General features: G+C 45.1%; 1 protein-coding gene across 1 annotated transcript in view; it reads right to left on the bottom strand.

Moving 5' to 3' along the window:
- DAB1 (DAB adaptor protein 1) overlaps nucleotides 1–23406 on the bottom strand; it is a 418072-nt gene that overhangs the window by 323261 nt on the left and 71405 nt on the right. Inside the window, exon 4 of the mRNA XM_045028235.1 lies at nucleotides 19980–20061. The gene's annotated coding sequence lies outside the window, so the exon portion shown is untranslated. The remainder of the gene's footprint in view (nucleotides 1–19979; nucleotides 20062–23406) is intronic.

The raw sequence follows: 23406 nt of genomic DNA on the forward strand, positions 1-23406 counted from the left end.
CACTAGAACTTCTGGGAACATATCCCATGGTTCTTCATGGGGCAGTAAGTTGAAGAGCTCTCTGCTCCTTTCCCAGGGAATTGTGGGAGCACTTGTCCTTCTCGGCACATAGGGGGAATTATGTGAAGGCACTGGAGGATTGTGAGCATTCAGGTGAGTTAGCCTAGATCCTCATTGCAAAGTGGATGGGTTATCAGCCTGAGTGAAAGCGGCACCTGAGCTCTAACCCAAACCCCAAGCCAGGCCAGACAGACTGTGTCGAAAGCCTCACTAAACTGGGGTGAGAGGGTTGTGTGTCTGGACAGGAGAGGAGTGAGGGGAAACATGTCAGTAAGAGCCTGAGGGAATTCTGCAGTGAAGACATGGTCCTAGATATACATTTCAGACATACCGTAAGGCTGGGATTCTCAAAGCTGCCTAAAAGATTTGGATGCCCAGGTCTCATTACATTTATATGGAAACTGGACATCCAAATCCACTATGCGGCTTTGAAAAATCTCAACCTAGAATAACAAACTGACTAAGCAAAGGAACTGAAAGACAAGGCTCTGTAGTAATTGTTGCAAGGTTCTTTAGGCTACAGACTTCCATTTCCAGACGTGCTATAATACATAAGCAGGGCAGCATGAGTTAAAGACAAAGGCAGCAGTTTCGCTGCTGAAATTTCAAGCTTTTTCAATTTGACATTTTATTGTACTTTTACAATTTGGGTCAAATTCAGTCTTTGCTTACACATACTTTACTTCCACTGAAGTCAATAGGAGCTACCGAAGGACACCTCTGTGCCTTTTATTTTTAACGATAGCACTAAAAAGGGTTTTAAAAGGATCTAAAAGAATGGTTTCCAGACAGCTCCATTTCAGTGTTTGAAAAGGGGACTTTCACAGTGAAACAGACTGGAAAAGGCATAATATTTATGCAAAGAGAAAAATCACTTGGTCAGCATTTCCTTTTGTTCTCTCTGCTGTCTCTGAAGATAGCAGTGATTTTAATTAGGGGCTTCTTTTGCCACCTAACAGTCCCTTTTCTCTTTAATGAGCCAGAGCAGATACAATCCTACCTCTGTAACAGTCAATTCCCACAGAAAAGCATTGTGATATTATAAATTCAAAATGATGGGTGCGATTTACCACCCTGAAGAGCAGAAGCTCCTAAATCCTCCATGAGCCCAGAAAGTAGAGTTTAAGTGGCCCTTGCCTGGACCTTGGCATAGGGATGAATTTCACCTTATGACTTTAGTGTAGGATGAAACAGGAGAGTGGGTGAATGGGGGTGGGAGAGGAAAATCCCCATTTTAATCACAACAGGTTTGATCCAAAGCCCACTGAATTCCACGGCAGCCTTTCCATTAACTGGAAAGGCCCAACTGGCACTGGTAAGAACCCGAATGGAATAGAACAGGGCCACAGCTCCCAAACTGAAGCTAAATCCTAGGGGTGAAGTAAGTCCCATCCCCATTATAAACAAAAACACAGCATTGCACTATTTTGCAAAGTTTTTATTATTATTTTAGAATGGAAAATAATACCTCCCCCTCAACCAACCACTCCCAAACATTAACCCCACAACAGGATATTCTGGAGTAAATCATTCTGGAGCCTTAGGAGCTTTGCATTATGGCTCGGGAAGCTGCCTGTATACTGAAGTTCTATGTTTTCACTACATGCATGAGCTTTTAGGCAGCAAAAGCTGGCACTGCCTCGGTCTGTTATTATGCCATGAGAAATCATCAGCTATCACGGTCTATGATTTCCTGGGTGTTGAGAGGACTGAGTTACAAGCTGTGCAAAGCTCTCTCTCCAAGCATACTCGTCAATTAAGGCCTGATCGGATGCACGCAAAAATCAATGGGAGTCTTTCTATTTACTTCAGCGGGTGCTAGATCAAGCCTTTAAAATTCATGTTTAGTTCACACAGGCCAAACCAGTGATTCGAGGGCACAGATTGAAGTAGGACACCCCAATCTGCTTTAGCTCCATATGTGTTCCTTAACGGCACCTCTACCCTACTATGACTGCCAAACTGTTCGAGGAAGTCATGCTGCGGTTTGGCTGTCCCCTCTTGGAACATGTATATGTGCCCTAAATAGTCTGGGGCCCTACAGCTGGTTGCCTTTCAGCTGCATGTAATGGCCCCAATGCATCCCTCACCACCTGCACAGGGCCATTAGAAACGTAGTCTCCCATCCTATGAAAAATTACAGCTCTGCTTAATTTTATGAACTGCAAGTTGTCCCACTGAACTCTGGGAGACCACTCACACTGTGTAAAGCTAAGCAGGTGTGCAAGTCCTTGCAGGATCATACATTCAAAAACATTGATTCAGAAAGTTTTGTTGAAGTGCCAACTATTATGTTTCACGAAATATAGAAAAGAGGAACAAAAATACAAAGAGCAGTTGATAAAGCAAATATAAGGACCTCACTTATCAATAGTTGTGGTCCAGAGACCTCCAAGGACTGCCTTGATCTAGTACAAATGAAAATCGGTGGGAGTTTTGTCATTTACTTTAATGGTGCAGGATCAGGCCCTTATCAATAGTGTTCACTGATTCAAAACAAAACAGAGCAAAACAGCAAGAAAACAGTTGATGGGTCAGGGAAGGTCTGTCTTCAGCAGCTCACAGAACTAAGATGTAAAACGGTGGTTTCAGAGTCTTTCATAGCCCTGTTTGGGATTTGCAAAGCTGTCGGGATCAGGTTCAGCAAGGGTCCATATCTGTGTGGAAGTCCCTTCCTCTGACAATCACATTACCTCCTTGCTTCTTGAAGGCTAATATTTCATTCACTTTTCTGTGTCACTTTATAAATGATGTGTGAAGTGACAGTGTTAGATCCAAGACATCTGGTTTGCGTCTCCCTAGGTGGTGCAGTTCACTGGCATAAAAGGTGTTATTCCATCTTGGTGGATAATAGCTTCCCTGCTACTGTTCTTTCTACTCCCTGCTCTACTGTACAAAGATTAATGCAGAATTAACAAACAGCAAATTTGTGTCTACACTAGAGAACTGAAACATTCTCAGCAGAACAGGCAAGATCAGATGGGTTTAAGCCCCAATGATTCAGTGAGTCCACAATAGCTGTGCTGCTCTCTGTTCTGAGAAGAGCGCTGTAAATAACTGTTTTTTTTGTTTCAGCCACCAACTCAAACTTTTTTTTTTTTAATTTGCTTTGGGCTCACCTGAACCAAAAAAATTTGGAATATTTTGGTGAAATGAAAAAGTTGAAAAAATTGTGTTTCGGATTGAATGATAAGTTTCATTTGATCCAAAGCTAGATGTTTCATTTTAATTTCAAGGTTTTAAAAACTGTTTTAAGGGGCCAGGGGTAAATAAAATTGAGGGAAATTCCAAAATAAATCTTTTAAAAAAAAAGTTTAGTTTCTGAAATGCCAAACCAAAATGTTTCAACATTAAAAATTTCCTCCCAACCAAAATAATTCACCAAAATTAACCGAAATTCTCAAATTGTTTCATAGAATATCAGAGTTGGAAGGGACCTCAGAAGGTCATCTAGTCCAACCCCCTGCTCAAAGCAGGGCCCATCTCCAACTAAATCATCTCAGCCCAGGGCCGCCCAGAGGGGGGGGCAAAGGGGGCAATTTGCCCCGGGCCCCGGGCTCCGCAGGGGCCCCCAAGAGAACAGCTGAGGCTCCCGCCTCCGCCCCTCTCCTGGAGCCCTAGCGCATTAAGCGGCGTCCTCAGACAGCGCCGCAGCGTGTCTCCGCCGGGGCCCCTGAGCCCCGCCCCGCTCAGAGCCGCGTGGTCAGGGGGCGGGGCTGGGAGCTCCGGGCTGAGCTCAGCTCCCTCCGCTCGGCGTGGAGCTCGCAGCCCCGCCCCCTCACCACGCGGCTCTGAGCGGGACGGAGCTCAGGCCCTGCCGGAATCACGCTGCAGCTGTCGGGCTCCGGGTGAGGAGGGAGCCGGGGGTAAGAGGCTGGGGCCAGGGGGGTTGGCTAAGGGGCAGGGAATACTGGGGACAGTCAGGGCACAGGGAGGGGGCAGAGGTTGGGGGAGCGGTCAGGGGGCAGGGAATGGGGGGGTGGATAGGGTCAGGGCCGCCCAGAGGGGGCGGGGCAAGAGGGCGCAGGAGCTTCTTGGGCGGAAGGACCCCCCCACTGGCGAATTACCGCCGAAGCAGGACCCGCCGCCGAAGTTCAGCCCGGTCTTCGGCGGTAGTTCGGCGGCGGGGGGCCCTTCTGTTCCAGGACCCACCGCCGAAGTGCCCCGAAGACCCGCGGCAGGGACCCCCCCCCGCCACCGCCGAAGACCGGGCTGCACTTCGGCGGCGGGTCCCGCTTCAGTGGTAATTCGGCGGCGGGGGGTCCCCACCGCGGGTCTTCGGGGCACTTCGGCGGCGGGTCCCGGAACGGAAGGGCCCCCCGCCACCGAAGACCCTGGGCCCCTGGAATCCTCTGGGCGGCCCTGTCTCAGCCAGGGCTTTGTCAAGCTGGGCCTTAAAAACCTCTAAGGAAGGAGATTCCACCACCTCCCTTGGTAACCCATTCCAGTGCTTCATCACCCTCCTAGTGAAAAAGTTTTTCCTAATAGCCAACCTAAACCTCCCTGTAGGGATGCAGACTCACCCCTGCAGTGCCTCCTGCTGGTTGTCTGTGGGAATTAGCTCATCCCAGCTCCGAAGCACCCTCTGCGGGCTGGTGATCCGCCTTGCTGCTGGCCCGTGTCCCTCCCAGGACCCCGGTGCCCCTTCACTGGGTTTCTGTCCCCCTTGCAGAGCCCCCTCAGTCTCAGGGTCTCCCCCCTCCCAGGGCAAACCCCCACCCACTATCCCCACTTTACCTCGGTGTTAGGCTACTGCCAGTCTCTGTCTAGCCCCCGCTCACTGAGGCAGACTGCAGTGTACACCACTCATCATAGGCAAAGGGGTTCGGATCTGCTGCCTCTGCCTACCCATGGGCTGTCCCCTGCAACCCAATACCTAATAGGCCTTATCAGGTCTGCAGCCTGCAGCTTTCCTAGCCTGGAGCTCCCCGGCTCCCTTGGCCTTTCCCCAGCCCTGCTCCCAATCTAGGTTCCCTTACAGCTAGGCCCTTCGGTTACTAAATTTTAGTCCAGTATCACTAGCTATCAAATATTCCAGGGTTTCCTAAATGACAGATGCTTAACTGTTCTTCTATATAGAAACTCTAGCTACAATTTCATTTGTGTCTAGACTTATTTTGCAGGATTTTTTGTAACACACGTTTTTAGCAAGGTATATATAATTTTAACAGTAATGTTCAGCAGCTTATGTATTATATAGGATATGATTTTCATTACTATAAGGACTTTTTAATTTAAAGATTCCATATTTTTTTCCAAACACTAAGCCAAACATCTGAGGTAGATAAGTATTATATCCATTTTACTTATGGGGAAACTGAGGCAGCACCAGGAGCGGATCCAGCCACTGCTCTGGTGGCTCCAGCATCCACTGCTCCAGCAGCTCTGGGCCACTGATCCAGTCCCCCGGGTCGCTGCTCCTGTGGTGGACACTGACCGCTGGCCTGGCCCCTCCACTACTCCTTGGCAGGGGCTGCGGAGCAGGGGAGGGAAGGGGGCTGAAGCCAAAGATGTCACAGGTCCATTGAAGTCATGGAATCTGTGACAAATCAAATCCTTAGCTATCAACTACCAACAATTAGTTTCAAGTCATGTTATTTTACTACAGCTCTGTATAAACTCTCAGGGCCGCCCAGAGGGGGGGGCAAGAGGGGCAATTTGCCCCAGGCCCCGAGCCCCACAGGGGCCCCCACGAGAGCTTTTTGGGGCCCCTGGAGCGGGGTCCCTCACTCGCTCCGGAGGGCCCGGAAAACTCTTGCGGGGCCGGGTGCAGGAGCTTCTTCGCTCCCGGTCTTCGCCGGTGGGAGGTCCTTCCGCTCCAGGGCGGAAGGACCCCCCACTGGCGAATTATCGCCGAAGACAGAGCGGGACCTGCCGCCGAAGTTCAGCCCGGTCTTCGGCAGTAATTCGGCGGCGGGGGGGCCCCGCCGCGGGTCTTCGGGGCACTTCGGCGGCGGGTCCCAGAACGGAAGGGCCCCCCGCCGCCGAAGACCCCGGGCCCCCGGAATCCTCTGGGCGGCCCTGTAAACTCTTAGAGAATCAGCATGCCTCTTCACCAACTTTCTGAACAGATTAGCTCATCTGAAAGCTGGTAAATTCCTATTTGTTTGCAAGCATTTACATATCAGAAAAGCCTAATCAAAACCTTCCCTATTTTCACATCAGGTCTCTGTTACAGATATTTTACTAATCAGTAAGCCATACATAAAATCAAAATGTGTTTGTTTTCTTACATAAACCTATTGTAGCAATAGAATGTGAAAAGTTAGAGAGCTGATTGACAGACAAGTGGAGGAAGTTGTAATAGCTGGAATGATTTATTTCATAATGTTCTGCGGCAGTGTAAATAACCTTTAAGTGTCTCTCCTGCCCTAATTTGCATGAGTGATTGGCAGCTCATGAGATAGATTAAAAAAAAAACCACCACATGACAAAACTAAAATTAAGACAACTCAAGAGATTTTGGTCCAAAACACAGATCTTAGGAAAGTGACATTAGCAGATCTTCCTAGAAACAGCCCACTACATAGACAAAATTTGTCTAGGCCACAATTAGGTAAGAGTGGATTAATTCTGAGGTATTTTAAACCCATTGAAACTTCATGGGTTTCCAAGTTGCACTGCAACAGTACTGGGTTTGCACTCCACTCAGGAGTGACTGTGGAGCTTACCATGTGAGTACAAATTGCTGAGAGCAACATATAATGGAAAAGCAGCAAAGAATCCTGTGGCACCTTATAGACTAACAGACGTTTTGCAGCATGAGCTTTCGTGGGTGAATACCCACTTCTTCGGATGCAAGTATTCACCCACGAAAGCTCATGCTGCAAAACGTCTGTTAGTCTATAAGGTGCCACAGGATTCTTTGCTGCTTTTACAGATCCAGACTAACACGGCTACCCCTCTGATACTTGATATAATGGAAATAGGATGAAATCTATCCTAACCTACAAGGCCCTCCACTCAGACACGCCCTGTGGAAACCTTCTATGGAACATGTCTGGATCAGCCACACAGGGAGTCCTCCACAACCAACACAAATAGACCAGCATGGAGGGTAAAATTGGGGCAGGCCAGCTGAGGGAGGGGCTGTTAAATCCCCAATTAAGCAAATTCACAAAAGAAACTAAATGTTTACTAGCCCCGAATTTTAGAATTTACCAGTGGGGAGCACTGGCTTGATTGAAGGGCATCTAGAAGAGACAGTGATTCAGCGTATCTTCATGTATGCTTCCATTCTGTCATTCCACGTGAAACTCAGAGATCCTCCTTCAGGAACTCCTGGAGAGGGCAGTAGTGCACCAGTGGAAGTATGGTCCTGTGGTTAGGGCACTAACCTAGTGCTTGGCAGATGTGGATTCAAGTTTATCTCCACCACAGACTTCTTGTGTCACCTTGGGCATGTAATTTAGTCTCTCGGAGCCTCGGTTTCCCACCTCTAAAATGAGGATAATGGAAAGGTCTCCTCTAGATGTACTGTGAGAATAAATATATTAATGTTCGTGAGGGGCCACATGAGTACCTTCATTAGATGCCAATTGTCAGGTAAAAACAGTTTTGTGGCATTTTTCTAGCACGTTATATGCATGGAGTGAAAGGCTTCTGCTGATTTCCATGCAGCCTGAGCAGTGGACCAAGGTAGCAGCAGAATTACACAGAAAGGTGGGTGGAGGGGAGGGAGGAAAGCAGCCAAGGGAAGATAATTGCAAGTACCAGTGCATTAGTTATGTTGCATATCTGTAATGTAATTAGTATTAATAAGCTGTCAGTTGGAAGATGTTGTCGTTAAAAGGTAGGCTTCAACAAGAGAAAATGAAAACTGAACTCCTACATGCATTAGTCTACATTCATTTATTCTGCTATCTCTGAAGTTCATCTTCAGTGATCCAAGTTTAACAAAAGCACAAGTTCAAGGAGTCAATTCACTAGATCTCTGGTGGTGCTGAAAGCTTAAATTAATCAAAGGAAATTATTTTTTTTTAAATTAAAAACAATTTTCAAATGAGTCTATTTATTAATCAGAGGGATATTTGGACTCTCTCTTTACTAGGATAAGCAGCACTAATACTGATAACAGACACGTTCAGAAAGGGGAGTGTTTGAGTGCTAATTCAGGTGTCCCCCAAAATTGCAAGAATTTCATACTGAACTTTTAGAATCAGATTTCGCTCCATAGCCTCATATGGGCCTCATGACAAGAGTTTGCATCTGAAATGCTCAAATACTGTATTCAAATATTACGAGCTCAGCATTCATTGGCTGTGACTATTCTCCAGTATTCCTAAAATTCTGCACTTCTGTAGCACTTTTCATCCATAGATCTCAAAGCCATCTAGAGAAGAGAGAAAGTACCATTATTCCCATTTTACACATGGGTAAACAGAGGAGACGTGACATGCCACACATAGGTCACAAAGCATCATAGGAGCAGGGCAGGTGGAGTCTTGGTCTATGGGAGAATTTTGACCCAGCCCTTCTTCTTGATGTCAAGAAACCTTTTGTTCTCCCTGGTACAAAGCAGGCTAGCTGATTCCCATTACCAGTTTTAATTTAACCAGACATCTGTAGCAGGGTGGACCCCTGCTCCTGCCCTGAGGGGTTTAAAAGCAGCCTGGCAGGGCTTGAGAGAGGCTGCTCTGAAGGCTGGGTTGATTGAGGAAGTGGCTGCAGGTGAGGCCATGCCCCAAACTGAGCGATAGCTGGCCCCTATAAAAGTCCAGGGGACCCAGAAGCAAGGAAGTCTCTCTCTGCCTTCAGAGGGAGAAGGGCCTGGCTGCAGGGAGCTAGACCGGGTACCTGAGTGGAGCAGGGCTGGGGAAAGGCAGAGGAGCTGGGGAGCTCTAGCCTGGACAGCCCCAGGCTGCGGCCTAGCAGAGGGCTAACAGGTACTGGGGGTTGCAGAGGGCAGCCCAGGGGTAGGCCAAGGCAGCAGGTCCAAACCCTCCTTGCCAGTGATGAGTAGCTGATACTGCAGTCTGCCCCAGGGCACGGGGCTAGACAATGACTGGCAGTAGCCATACACTGAGGCAAGGTAGGGATAGAGGGAGGGGGTTCCCTGAGAAGGGGAAGCCCTGAGAGAAAAGGGGGTTACTGCCAGGGGGCAGCACCCCCATGTAAAAGGGCACCGGGTCCAGGGAGGGACACGGGGGCCTGAGGACAGGTGGATCACCAGCCTGCAGAGGGTGCTCCAGTGCTGGAAAACGAGCTAATTCCAGGAGTCACCAGCAGGAGGCGCCGCAGGGGTGAGTCCGACCCGTTTACAACATCCTATGGATATTATGTATTCAGCGTTAAGGGAACCACCCTGTGAAGATACATAATATACATAGTCGAGACATGCATATAAAGCTAACTACTTGTCAGTCATCCACTGCAGGCACTCAAGAGCCTCTTCATTATGAAAAGTGTTGTCCACCAGCTGCCCCTTCAATTCAAAGGAAACAGCAGAGAGTGGGAAAACTCCCTTGTTCATGTCATTTAAAATGGAAATGTTCCTTCCTTGCCATTTAAACCATCTGCCAAATGCAGATGTATGCGGACTGCAACAATTGGTAGATTTCTGCACTACTGACATTGGAACACACCGTAATAACCACGCTCCAGTTAATTTTTGACTTTTTAAAAAAAATATTGAGTGTACAAAAACTAGAACTGATTTAAGTGGAGCTCTGGTCATGTTTAATTAGTCAATATCAGATTAAAACATGGAGATGACATGTTTCTGAAATGCAAAAGGATGGCAGGATTTCCGAACATGCAAAACATGCTGTTTTCTGACATCGGCCATGTAACGGGTCAGGACTCACCCCTGCAGCGCCTCCTGCTGGTGACTCCGGGAATTAGCTCTGTCCAGCGCTGGAGCGCCCTCTGCAGGCCGGTGATCCTCCTGTCTTCAGGCCCCCATGTCCCTCCCTGGACCCGGTGCCCTCTTACATGGGGGTGCTGCCCCTGGCAGTAACCCCTTTCTCTCTGGGTTTCCCCTCCTTGGGGAACCCCCACCCTCTATCCCCACCTTGCCTTAGTATTGGCTACTGCCAGTCATTGTCTAGCCCCACACTCTGGGGCAGACTGCAGTATCAGCCTACTCATCACAGGCAAAGGGGTTTGGACCTGCAGCCTTGGCCTACCCCTGGGCTGCCTCTGCAACCCCTAGTACCTGTTGGCCCACTGCTAGGCCGCAGCCTGGGGCTTTCTAGGCTGGAGCTCCCCAGCTCCTCAGCCTTTCCCCAGCCCTGCTTCACTCAGGTACCCAGTCTCTAGCTCCCTGCAGGCCCTACTCTCTCTGAAGGCAGAGAGAGACTGTCTTGGCTTCTGGCTCCCCTGGCCTTCTTATAAGGCCCTTGGCTCAGTTTGGGGCGTGGCCCCAGCTGCAGCCACTTCCCCCAATCAGCCCAGCCTAGAGGCTGTTTTCTCCTGCCACAGCCCTATCCCAGGGCTGTTTTTAACCCCTTCAGGGCCGGAGCAGGGGTTCACCCTGCTACAGGCCAATAAAAGGAAAGTTGGCACCTTGCAATCAAATCAACTACAAGAACATTCAATAACCATTGTGCTGTCATAGATCCTCCTCTGGCAATTGGACCCATATGTCTGCACAGAGTCACAGGGAAGACAAGGGGGCTCTGCAGATGCCTGGGGCATCTAGACTGAATGGAACAGATTAGAGCTTTGGTATGCACCACACTACCCTTTGTCCATTGGTATGTTTAGGATTGTTTGACAACTCTTATTTGTATTGCAGCAGCAGCAAAGGCCCCCCAATTAGAGATCAAGGCCCCATTGTTCTAGGCACCATACAAACACACAACAAAAAGATAATGTCTGCCCCCCAAAGAATTTTTAATCTACCAACTGTGGCAGAGCTCTGACCTTGCTCCTGTTGGTCCTGTGCTTCTAGGCGGTTTATGCTAGCCTCAGTGGCTCCCTGTGACCCTCCACGTAGCCCTTCTCTCTCTAGGGCCAGGGTTACAGTCTACTGAACCCTTTTCATCATAGGCTGCAAGGAGGTTGGTGAGAGAACTCCCACAGTTTCTGTTCAGCCTCCTGTCCTGACAGGGACCTGACGTCCCCTTCCAGGAGCTGTTCCTGTAGTGGTGGGTTGGGGGGAACCCAGGCCCACCCTCTACTCCGGGTTCCAGCCCAGGGACCCTAATGGTAGCAGTTGTTGGCAGCCAACCTTTCACTGCCAGAGTTGCTACATTTCCCTGGGCCACTTCCCCACAGCTCTCCTGCTTCTCCCTTCTTCACCCTTACCTTAGGGCTCCTTTAACGATGGTTTGAGGGTGTCTTCAGTAACCAGCCCTTCAGCCGCACTTCCTCTCCTCTGGCTCCCTGACTCCCCTGCCTGACTGGAGTGAGCCCTTTTTATAGTATCAGCAGGGCCTTAATTAGAGTCAGGTGGTCACATTAACTGAATGGCCTCACCTGACTCTTTACAGCTTAATTAGAGTCAGGTGTTCTCATTAGCCTGGAGCAGCCCCTGCTCTGGTCAGTCAGGGAACAGAAAACTGTTAATCCAGTGGCCAGTATATCTGCCTTCTGCTATTCTGCTGTACCCAACTGGCCTGGGTCTATCACACAACACAGTACCATTAATTGTAGGACCCACTAGTTTAAGGATATGCCGACATTTTTACAGTAAACCTTGTCCTTCAAGGGCTTCATAATTCATCTATGAAAGTTAATTCCTGAAGAGAACTTAGAAAAATATATATATAGTTCCAAGGCTTTTTTTTCCTTCCTCCCCCAACCACCAAATTAAAAAAAACCCAAACACACAATTCTGCTGTTTTTAAGTGCAATGAATGCTAAAGAGAAGCCTACTTCCCTTCAAACACGTTCCCATGTGCTTGTAATATTCCACATTTCAAACAAGACTTTAATAAGTGATAATCCACTATATGTCCAACTCACATTGAGTAGTTGGCAGCAGGCTGCACGTGACTGCAGATGAGAGGGGAAAGAGGCCCACAAGATGTTGTCGCTGCTGAAATGCATTCCACGTTATGGAAACAGTTGAGACCTTGGCTCTACTTTGCTGTACCTGAGATATTTACGTTGACACTTAGCTACTAAAATGCAATAACTACACTTTACACAAGAAACTTGGCTATATATTGAGGCAAATTCACCTTTGTTCTTAACACTGACTTTGACATTGTGGTTAGAACTCTGGACCCACAAAGTCAATGACTTGAATCCAATTGATTTCAACAGAGCCGGGGTTTCATCCTCTATTGTTTTAAGTCTATTTATTGAGGCAGTAGAAAGCAATAGTTTTTTCCGGACCATTACAGCTTATTGGGTCAACTGTCTAACATTTCCACAAGAAAGTTCTCGCTTTTCTTAAGAAAAATGGACCTAAATATCAATCTATTTAAAATTTAAGTTACGATGCAACAGAGTCAGGAAATCCAAAAGTAAGCTATTTGGCTGCATTTTTTCCTAAACAGAACAGCACATATGGAATGTTAAACATAATACACCCAGTATTCATGGAAGCTAAATGAGACAGATCCACTGATATTACATGGAAAATTCTGAAAAACTATCTGTTCAGAAATCATTCTGCTGATAATATTTTGTGGATGTTTCCCTCCTGCCCTTTCTCTCTCTCTCTCTCTTTTTTTTAAACAATGTGAAGGACATTTTCACCAAAAATATGATTATTGTTGCTTAGGAATTTGTCCTCTCCAGCTGTGCCTTGCTTGTTTGAAGGTCATAATCTTCAGTTTGTGAAATCATAATTATCTCTCTAGAAAGTTATTGTGATGTCATAAATAGAGGATTATGATGCCTTGAATGAAGGGAGAAGCAGCAGGAGAAAATGAACTCTTAAGTAACAAAGAACATGTTTTCCTGGAAAGAGAAACACAGAGAAAATACATATCAGCAGAATTATCTCTAAATAGACTATTTTCCATGAGGTGTCAGCGAACCCTTCAGAATAGAATGGTAATTTCCTGGCTTTTGTCAATTTAACACAAACCTTCAACTTTTTTTTACCACAATAGTATAATAGAGCCTTGCTACTTCGCACTATGCTAGTACACACACCATGGCATTCTTATAGAAAATGAAACCGTCTCTCCGCAATTCTTAGCAAAAACCTAATAGACAAGGTTCATAGTGAGGTTTCACTTTCCCGAGACTTCATTACTGCTAGAGCCTATGTCATAGGATATTTACTTCTATATCACCAAGTATTAGAAATAAAATTAAACTACACTTTTCAAAGGGAGAACGTATACTTAGTGTTTAATTATCCTTGTTCCTATTTTGTTATTATGTTTGTTTGCTAACGACCACAAAAGTCACTAACTCACAATGGGTGATATCCTATCTCCATTGAGTCAATGGGAGGTTCGCTGTGGACCCCACACAAAGCCTCCGTTTAATTTAAGCACCACTTATTTCCTGGAAAATAGCTCTTAACAGCGACTTGAGTGATTCACTGACCTTGGTCAGGCTCTCCACACTGAATTTTACCCAATATGGACAACAAACAAATCAGACACATGTATTCGGATTGTCAGTATTTTGAGTAAAGTCATAAACATTCCACATATCATGTTTAGGAATATAAGTGGATTTCTGTTGTCACTATAAGTACAGCATGTGTCTCTTGGGCTACTATGCATGAAATAAAGTAGGTCATAATTTTACTGTATGCAATGATAAGGTATTAAAGGATTGAGCCATACCATGAATTCATAAAGAATTTGGTTAAAAAAAAAGACTAACAGTGTGATTACATGGTTCTACCATCAATGCTGATTGTAGGTACGTTTCTGGCCTGCAATGTAGATGATCGAAGCCATCAATATATTGTAACTATTTAGCAACTAAGCAAAAGCCTTTAATGCTAGAGCCAGAATAGCCTGAAACGCCAGAGCAAGGTTGTTCATTGTCACTCAACACGGACACCTACACAAGATCGCCATAATTCAGAGTACAATAGGTGACAGTAATTTCATCTGCACAGAAGTACTATATTTCCAAAACAGTATCACAGCAACAGCAGCCTAAAGCTTCTGGCTGCAGACATCAGCAGCAGAGAGGAAAATGAAGAGGGGAATTAAAGCACAACAGCTGTAGTGCCACAGGCACCTGGCCCTAGGAATACTGTGGGAGAGCAAAGGACACACCCACTCATCTAAATCATTAGCAACAACATATGGTAGGCTGCTGTTTGCATTTTCTTATTGTGACTGGATTGTTTTCACCACAGATATAACGAAATTAAGACAAACACAGTTTTAGACATGTACAGATCATCATAAGACACAGAATTCAAAGACATAAGTGATGTATCAGTATTCTTAAAATCCTCACCCCACCCTTATTGTTCCTAAGAGCTCCCTGGAAGCCTGGAACTGATCAAATGTTTTGTCCTTAGCTGTGAGCAGGATTGTTACCAGCACTAAAAAAATAATCATATTTGTTTCAATTTAAGTTCGAATGTGTATTATCACCATCATGATCTATATACTTACATAGCCCCCTGTAACGGGATCAGCACCTGCCTCCGATAGTGCCTGCAAACACCGTTCTTTTCATGGGAGGGGGAGGAGGGAACCCACCTCATGGAGGGCCCCTTCCTCTCCATTAGGTGTGAGCCTGCTTTTGGTTTTTGTTCTTTCCACCTCTCGCCAGCCCCCACTCGCTCCGGTCCGGCAGTTCTCTCGGCTGGTCTTCAGCAGCTCAGCCCTCCGGCTGAGCCGCCCATGCTGTCCCACCTTCCGGGGAAAACAGTCCAAGTTCTTTCTCAGCCCTGGTATGGGGCCGTAGCTCTAAGGCTTCTTCACCAAGGCACTGCCTTTTTCCAACCACCCAGCCGGGGCCCATCTTGGTACCGTTCCTGGGCTCAGTCTGCAGCCAGACCAGCAGGACCCATCTCGGTACCCTTGCCTGGTCTGGCCAGGTCCTGGGCTCAGCCTGCCCACACTAACCAGCCAGGCACTACCATTGCTACTCTATCCTGCCAGCCAGGCACCTGGTCTTTGGCAGCTTTCCCTGGGCTTGGCTCTGTCTGGTGAGCGCTCTGCAGTGAGCTGTCCGTGGTCCTGCTGCTCTTCATCTAGCCAGCCAGGCATCCAGTCCTTCCTCATTGAGCTCCACACAGCATCTGAACACTGCTCTGCTCCTTGTCTTTTATCTGGCCCTTCTGGCCCCTTATTGGCTGCACCAGCAGTCCCTCTGATTGGCTGCTCTTCTGCAGCCACTCTAGGCTGCCTGGAGGACTTCTCTCTGCTCTGTTTTGGGGCCGGGTGATGCAGGGCCACAAGACCTCCGCATGGGGCCTCCGGACCTAGTCCACCCTGCCACACCTTCATCTGAACTATTCCAGATCCTTAACGGATTTTCTCTTCACAATACCTGTTAATTAGAGGAGTATTATCCCCATTTTACAGATGAGGCACAGGATAGATTAAGTCATTTGACTAAGGTCACACCGGAATTCTGTCTATGAGCCAGGAATTAAACACATCTCTTCTGGCTCCTAATCCAGTCACTTATCCATCAGGACACACTGCCTACATCTCTAAACCTTCTACTAATGGTAGACACAGGAATCCCTTAGCGTTGACTCTACTAATTGCTATTTGCCATCTTTGATCCGTTGGTGAAAGTTGAGCATTTTGCTTCAGTCAGTGGTTCACAAAGCCTCTGCTCCCCATTTGTGCAAATATACTATTCCAACATATATGGAGCATCGTTAGCTATCAAGATGATGGGCACTTTATACATACTTATACTAAATTCTGGAGCAAGTAAATGTGCCTTTGTCCACTGGCAAGTTGTGTGTATTTGCTTCTTGAAAAGCAGTTATTTTGATAAACACATGTATAAGAACTACATGCACTTTGCAAACAAAATACAAGAAAAAACAGGTAATGTGGGACAGATTTTGGCTCTACAGGCCCTGAGGAATGCCCCATTAGCAGTTTCATACATCACCTTTATAACTATTAGAATCATTTAAAGGACACTGTAAATTTACACATCACATTACAAGCTTAGGCCCAAATTCTGCACATCTCACTCTTGTGAGCAACCCCATCAGCCTCAATGAAATTACTTCCATGCATGATGCAAACAAGACTGAGTTGATAGAATCATGGGGTTCCCAGAGACCGCAAGGTTCATCTAATCCAAGATGCAGGATTTGTTGTGTCTAAACCATCCAAGACAGATGGCTATCCAGCCTCCTTTTGAAAACCTCCAGTGAAGGAGTTTCCACAACCTCCCTAGGTGTCTGTCCCATTGTCCTACTGTTCTTACAGTTAGGAAGTTTTTCCTGAGATCAAATTAAGACATGTTTCTTGCCAGATGAATTTACAACCTGAAGCTGTGATCTTGTAAAGACCTCTGTAGAGAAAGACCCACCAAATCAATGGGACTCCTCACAAATACAAGAGGCTGTCTGCATCGTGCTCCTGGGACGATCAGGGTCTAAGAGACTGATCCTGTAAACTAAATCACTGAGTAGCGCACCAAGAAGTTGCAACTCATGTAATTTAGGTTGTGCAGGACTGGACTTGGAGTAAGACCAGACAAACACAGGAAGGATGCTAGACAACTGTTCAACTAAAGGAAGGATGAGGGGAGGGACTTATTGATGATGAGAAGACAATATACTGTGGGAATAATTGCTTGGAAATAATGTGGATAGCATGGCATGTACACAGAGAAAGAGAGTGAAATATATTCCCTTCTATTGGGCACTGGTGAGGCTGCACCTGGAGTACTGCGGCCAGTTTTGGTCCCCTCACTACAGAAGTGATGTGGGCAAATTGGTGAGAGTCCAGCAGAGGGCAACAAAAATGATTAGGGGGCTGGGGCACATGACTTACGAGGAGAGGCTGAGGGAACTGGTGTTATTTAGTCTGCAGAAGGGAAGAGTGAGGGGGGATAGTAGTCTTCAACTACTTGAAGGGGGGTTCCAAAGAAGATGGAGCTCGGCTGTTCTCAGTGGCGGCAGATGACAGAACAAGGAGCAATGGTCTCAAGTTGCAGTGGGGGAGGTTTAGGTTGGATATTAGGAAACACTATTTCACTAGGAGGGCGGTGAAGCACTGGAATGGGTTACCTAGGGAGGTGGTGGAATTTCCATCCTTAGAGGTTTTTAAGGCCCAGCTTGACAAAGCCCTGGCTGGGATGATTTAGTTGGTGTTGGTCCTGCTTTGAGCAGGGGATTGGACTAGCTGACCCCCTGAGGTCTCTTCCAACCCTAATATTCTATAAGTCTATGCTTCAACCACACTGTCAAAATGATGGATTAAATATTCACACTCCTCTAGCATTTAACGTATTTTTTACCTATCCAAAGGTGATATGAACAAACATCATCCCCATCATGAGACTTTTAGGCTGGAAATATTAGATATTATCATAATAATGACTCAGTGCAACATCTCATAAGAAATGACACAAGAGTTAGTGGCATGACTGTGCAGTTAACCTTTGTCACCTCTGTATTTAGCTGACTGAGTATATTCCTTAACAAGGCACTTTGATTTATGTAGGAGTCATTTGCCTTCATAATAAATTTATTAAATGATCTTTTTTTTTCTTTCAGATTTGTCATGTGAAACGTAGTAATTGGTGTTTAAACCTGCACTGGCATGTCATGAAATGAGCTCAAACAATGTTCCATGTTCTTTGCTCTCCTTATCATAAGGAAGCTCAGTTGTCAGCATTAACAGAGAGAGCAAGGATGAAGAGGGAAAGTTGGTAAGAATCTGGAGAGATCCTTGAGCGAAGAAGCTAAATAGTGATGTTTATAGGAAGTGGATAACATGCGCCTTTCACTCTCTTGATGAGGAGAAGTGTAATGTAAACTGCATAGCGCTATTATACATTGTCAGGTTAAAGTGTGCACAGTTATTTTAGCGCTATTATTTCCTTACTGTGTGTTAGTCATTATCACCTACTTCAGTAATTTTTAACACACTTTTACCTTTTAACAACACTCTCAGCCTGTATGTATGTTTTGAGGGTGATGAGAGGAAGCTGAAAAAAGATTTTAACTACCAAAAGGTTTGTGACTTAGAACTGTAATGAATAGTCAACCCACCATGTTTTATACCCTATTAGTGGACATAATGCAAAACCCTAGATGTCAACATTCACACGGTTTGGAGAATTCAACATCTCAACCTAGATGTGAATTTTGCAATTGGTGTATATTCATAAAGGCCTTCCTACTTCCAAACATCCAGAACTGATAACTCTGGGGTACTGGAAATCTAGATCCAAACATTGTGTCTTGAGCCCATCTCTAACTATTACAGAGAGATGAGTTGAGAAACAGTTGCAACAGTCTATATTGAAAAGCAAATCCCTTCTGCCAATTTAATCAATCATTATACCTTTATCTTCTAGAAGTCAGTTCCCAGTGCTGTAATTTTACCTTTCCCATTTTTTTGTTGTTGCTATAAGCTATTGTTGGTTGGTGTCAACACTAAAAACAAACAGAGACTCCAAAATAAGGCACAAATTATAGAAAATAGTGTGGATTATTTTCTGCAGTCTTTGAGGCTGCAAAATTCTCACAAAAACCAGCGGGAATTCTGCTCCATAAAGGTTTTCAGAATCTGGACCTATGGTGTTGGGGAAAAAAAGTTATTCTGAAAAAAAATTTGTCTTAATGAGTTGGCTTCCCCACTTTTAAGCCCAGACCTAATTTGTTTAACAAACTACCAATATAGTCTCATCTCATCTCGTTCCTGTTCTATAAGTACAATTTTGCATTAGTTGGTTGGTTGGTTTTCATTCTAACTTGAACAATTTGGGTGGAATAATATTTAGAGTTTAATTACCTATATAAAATTTGCTAGGCTAAATGAATATGTTAGAAAATAAAAATGTATTGGAAAATGTATTAAACCTTGTGCAATAAATTGTAAATCTCCTGCTTAACTAAAAATACTTGAAATGCTAAGATAAGGAAACCCTGAAATATGTTGCGATATAAAATTTACAACTGATCTTAACAAATCATGATAACCTGAACCATAACGTTCTGTAATTTATGTGTATATATTTGTAAGCGTCTCATTTACATCTTGATTAGATCAACGATCACATAAAGCAGCATTTAGGTCTTGTTAGACTCTGAAATGACTGAAAGGTAACACAATCAGGAAGTTGTTACATTCTAAAACGAAGACCACCAGATGTTAATGCATTTTTGTTTTAACTACTGAGTGTTTAAGACTTCTTCAGTTTTCATGCAGGCAACTGCAGCACTTGATGCTGTATTACATCAGACCTTAATTAAGATAATAGTCTGATTTTCAGAAGTACTCAGCACCTCCAGTTCTCATCAACTTCCGTTGAAGACGTAGGTCTTTAATGAATGGATCATTAATATGGGCTTTTCTAAATAGGTGCCTCAGCAGCAAAATCTAATGACAGAGGAGACTAAGCAGGCAAAACTGGCATGTAATGGTGCACTCGGAGGAAAACTTATTGCAGTAGGTAAAGACCACAAACAAATCTGTTTCCACAGATGGTACTCAGTGCCCTGCCTGCTTTGAGGAGTCTTCATTCTCCTTTGGTTACTCCAAAGCTCAACCTTTAAAATGCGTTTCCTGCTCTCAGATTCCAGCACGTCTATGAACAGCTGTGATCAGGAAGCACACACTGGATACTGAAATGCAAACTATGATTAATATCACAACTATTTATCAGGTGCTCATCACCAGAGGATCTAGATGAAATTTTATACCAGTTAAAGAAGAAAAATTGCATCACAAGCATTAAAAGCCAATACTTTATGACCTTCTACAGCAGCTGAGCAGTCTCCTTGAAGGGGTCCAAGATGATGAATAGCACCCAGCAGATTAAATGTCTGCAGGAACCAGTGGCTACCATTATTTGAAAGGCTGGAAGAAGAGACGCATCCTACAACTCACCCTGGATGTGGTCAGGCTGGTATTCTGCTATATTTCCAGCAGGATGGAAGTCTGGAGGCAAGTCTCTTTTGCCATGAAGGCCCTGGATCCAAAAGCAAATGAAATAAATGAGCATGGAAAGCTCTCCAGTCCCATGCCCGCTAGTTTCATTTTCTTGGAGGGAAGAAAATTATAAACATAAGAGTTTGTCTTTCCAAAGACAAAGTACAGACAGCCACTAAGTAATCCTACCTCACACTTCCGTACATTAGGTAGAGAAGTATTATTAACCACGCTTTACAGAGTGGGGAGAAACGAATAGATGTTGTATTATATTCTGTATAGGTTCTTATACATCACCATAGTACCTGAGTGCCTTCCAGTAGTGCTTAAAACACATCTGTCACGTTGTTCATTCTCTCATCCTCTCTTGGGGGAGGAGTGTGTGGCCTGGTCTACACTGTGGGGAGGGGGGATGGGGAATCGATCTAAGATACGCAACTTCAGCTACAAGAATAGTGTAGCTGAAGTCGAAGTATCTTAGATCGAATTAAAATTACTTACTTCGCATCCTCACGGCGCACCACAGCTCCCCCGTCGACTTTGCTTCCACCTCTCGCCGGGCTGGAGTTCAGCAGTCGACAGGAAATCGATTGGGGATTAATTTATCACGTGTACAGAACACATGATAAGTCGATCCCCGAAAGATCAATTGCTACCCGCCGATCTGGCGGGTAGTGTAGATGTACCCTGTGCAGTGGAATGTCTTGTTTTTATAGGGTTTTTTATATATGAAGTACGTTGTGATGTATTTCTGATACAGGAGGCAAGGTCAAAAAATATACCTAAATGCCAGCAGCCACATCTTAAGTCACCAGCAGAGTCTAGAGCAGAGTCAGCTTCCACATCTATAGCCAGTCAGTTCCCTAGACCATGCTACTTACTCTGTTCCCGACTGTGCTATTCCTTAGTGGATGCATGCATAGGAAACTGCTGACATTGGAGGGGAAAGATAGTATTTTACTAGCAGGTCTAACTGTAACTCAGAAACTGCACATTTTCTATTTCATGTCAAACTCTCTAGCCATTGGGATTTATTTAATATATTTTTAATTTGCTGGCCTAGTGGATGAGGCATTGGACTGTGATTCAGATGATCTGGTTTCAATTCCCGGCTCTGCCACAGACTTCCTCTGTTACTTTGGGTAAGACACAATCTCTCAGTGCATTAGCTCCATATCTGCACAATGGAAATAACAATAACAACACTTCCCCTTCTCCTGTACTTTGCCTATCTTGCCTATTTAGATTGGAAGCTCTTTCTTCATTGTTTGTTTGTACGGCATCCAGCACAATCTTTGGTGGACCCTCTGAGCACTAATGTAAAACAAATTAATAATAATTTCATCAAAATGCACCTCTACGCTGATATAACGTTGTCCCTGGGAGCCAAAAAATCTTACCATGTTATAGGTGAAACCACGTTATATTGAACTTGCTTTGATCCGCCGGAGCACGCAGCCTCGCCTCCCCGGAGCGCTGTTTTACTGCGTTATATCAGAATTCGTGCTATATCGGGTCGCATTATATCGGGGTAGAGGTGTATGTTAATAAAATATTGTATTTATTTTCAGCACCATTTCACTGATAGCTGATTATTAGAGCTAGTTGAAATTTTCCAAATTTTTATTTTTTCAGTGAAAATAATATTTTTACACAAGTGTTCATGGAAAATTCATCCCAGTTGATGGTCTGCAACACAGCTGATTAAAAAATTGTGACATTTTGACAAAAAAGATTTTTTAAAAAAAATATGCTCCCATTTTTCTACCAGGAGTACTAATTTTATGTTGAGACTGGATAAGCATTCCCTAAGCCCCATGGCTCACCAGTTTCAAATCTATTCTATTCTATATAGGTTTTTATACCCACCTCATGACCATAGTATTTGAGTGCCTTCCGGTGGTGTACTAAGCAACTGTCACATGTAGTTTATTCTCTCTCATCTTCATCACTCCCTCCCCAGGAGTGGCAGGGAGGGAAACTGTTTGTGAAATGTGGCGTTTTGTTTTGGTAGGGTTTATTTTGAAATGTACATGTTGGTCTGTGTTTATGTTAGAGAAGGCAGGTTGGAGAAGTGCACCTTGCACTTGGAGTGGAAGCTGGTGAGGTTGGGAATGGTCCTTGGTTCGCATGCAGTTCATTTCACAGTCTCCGACTGCCCTCCGAGAAAGCTGTCCCTCCACAGATGAGATTTACCCTTACGGGAGAAAGTTCCAGTGTGCTCGAGGAGTGGCGTTGTTAAGCACAGTCTTCATCCTGGAGCTTTAGGGGGTCTTTTAGCTATGCTGGGCTCAGGCCATTGAGCACCTTGAAGATAAAGACCAAGACCTTTAACTTGACTCAATTATGTACTGGAAACCAGAGAGCAGAGGATATGTTTGATGTGCTTGCAGTCAGGGGCGGCTCCAGGCCCCAGCACGCCAAGCGCGTGCTTGGGGCGGCACACCGCGGAGGGCGGCAGGTGGCTCCGGTGGACCTCCCACAGACGTGCCTATGGGAGGTCCACCGGAGCCGCGGGACCCGCGACCGGCAGAGCGCCCCCCGCGGCATGACGCCGTGCTTGGGGCGGCGAAATGGCTAGAGCCGCCCCTGCTTGCAGTAACCAGCGTTGCTTAAGACATGTACTGCATTTGTCACATTGTGCACTGTTTCTTACACAATGAGCTATTAGAAAACTGCATAAAATGTTCAACAGACGTATACTGAGCTAATCTGTTCAAGAGAACTGGCCTGGTAGACATGGGGGGGGGGGAGGGGAAATACCCTAGACCTCTACTTACAGAGGTGCTTGGAGGGAGAGCAAAATAGTCAAAATCTGGCCAGTGGATCTAAGAAGAGAGTTTTGTTCAAAGTCAGAAGGTTTTTTGTAATAAAACTCTTAAATCAACATATAGCTTAATCTCAGATTCTTTTTCTTATTGTGGTTTAGATATAGTGTAAGAAGACAGACACTGGCAGAGATTTACAATATTTAATCTCCAGCACACCATTTATCCAGCATTCATAATTATGTATATATATATATAAACAAACAGATGTTACATGACTACTGGCTGCTTTGTAAATTCTTAGGACAAATTTTACCCATCAGGAATTTGTTTCTCTGAAGCTCTGCCATCTGCTTAGCCACAGTCGCTATACCCATAATTCCTTCTACGCTCATTTCAAAATAAAAGGTTTTTTCTAAAAAAATCAATACCTCTAACAAGCTGCAATTTAATTAAGAGGATGACAGGTACAGATGAAAGGTAGGAGTTTATTTCTTATCATAATGGTGTTTCTGCCTAGGCTACTGCACTGCTGTTATTACTGATACCCACACATCCTCTCCTACAAAACTATCTACATAATGAGGACTAGGGTCAGCAACATGATACACATTAGC

This window comes from Mauremys mutica, chromosome 8 (genome assembly GCF_020497125.1).
Source record: "Mauremys mutica isolate MM-2020 ecotype Southern chromosome 8, ASM2049712v1, whole genome shotgun sequence".
In the NCBI taxonomy this organism is placed as follows: Eukaryota; Metazoa; Chordata; order Testudines; family Geoemydidae; genus Mauremys; species Mauremys mutica.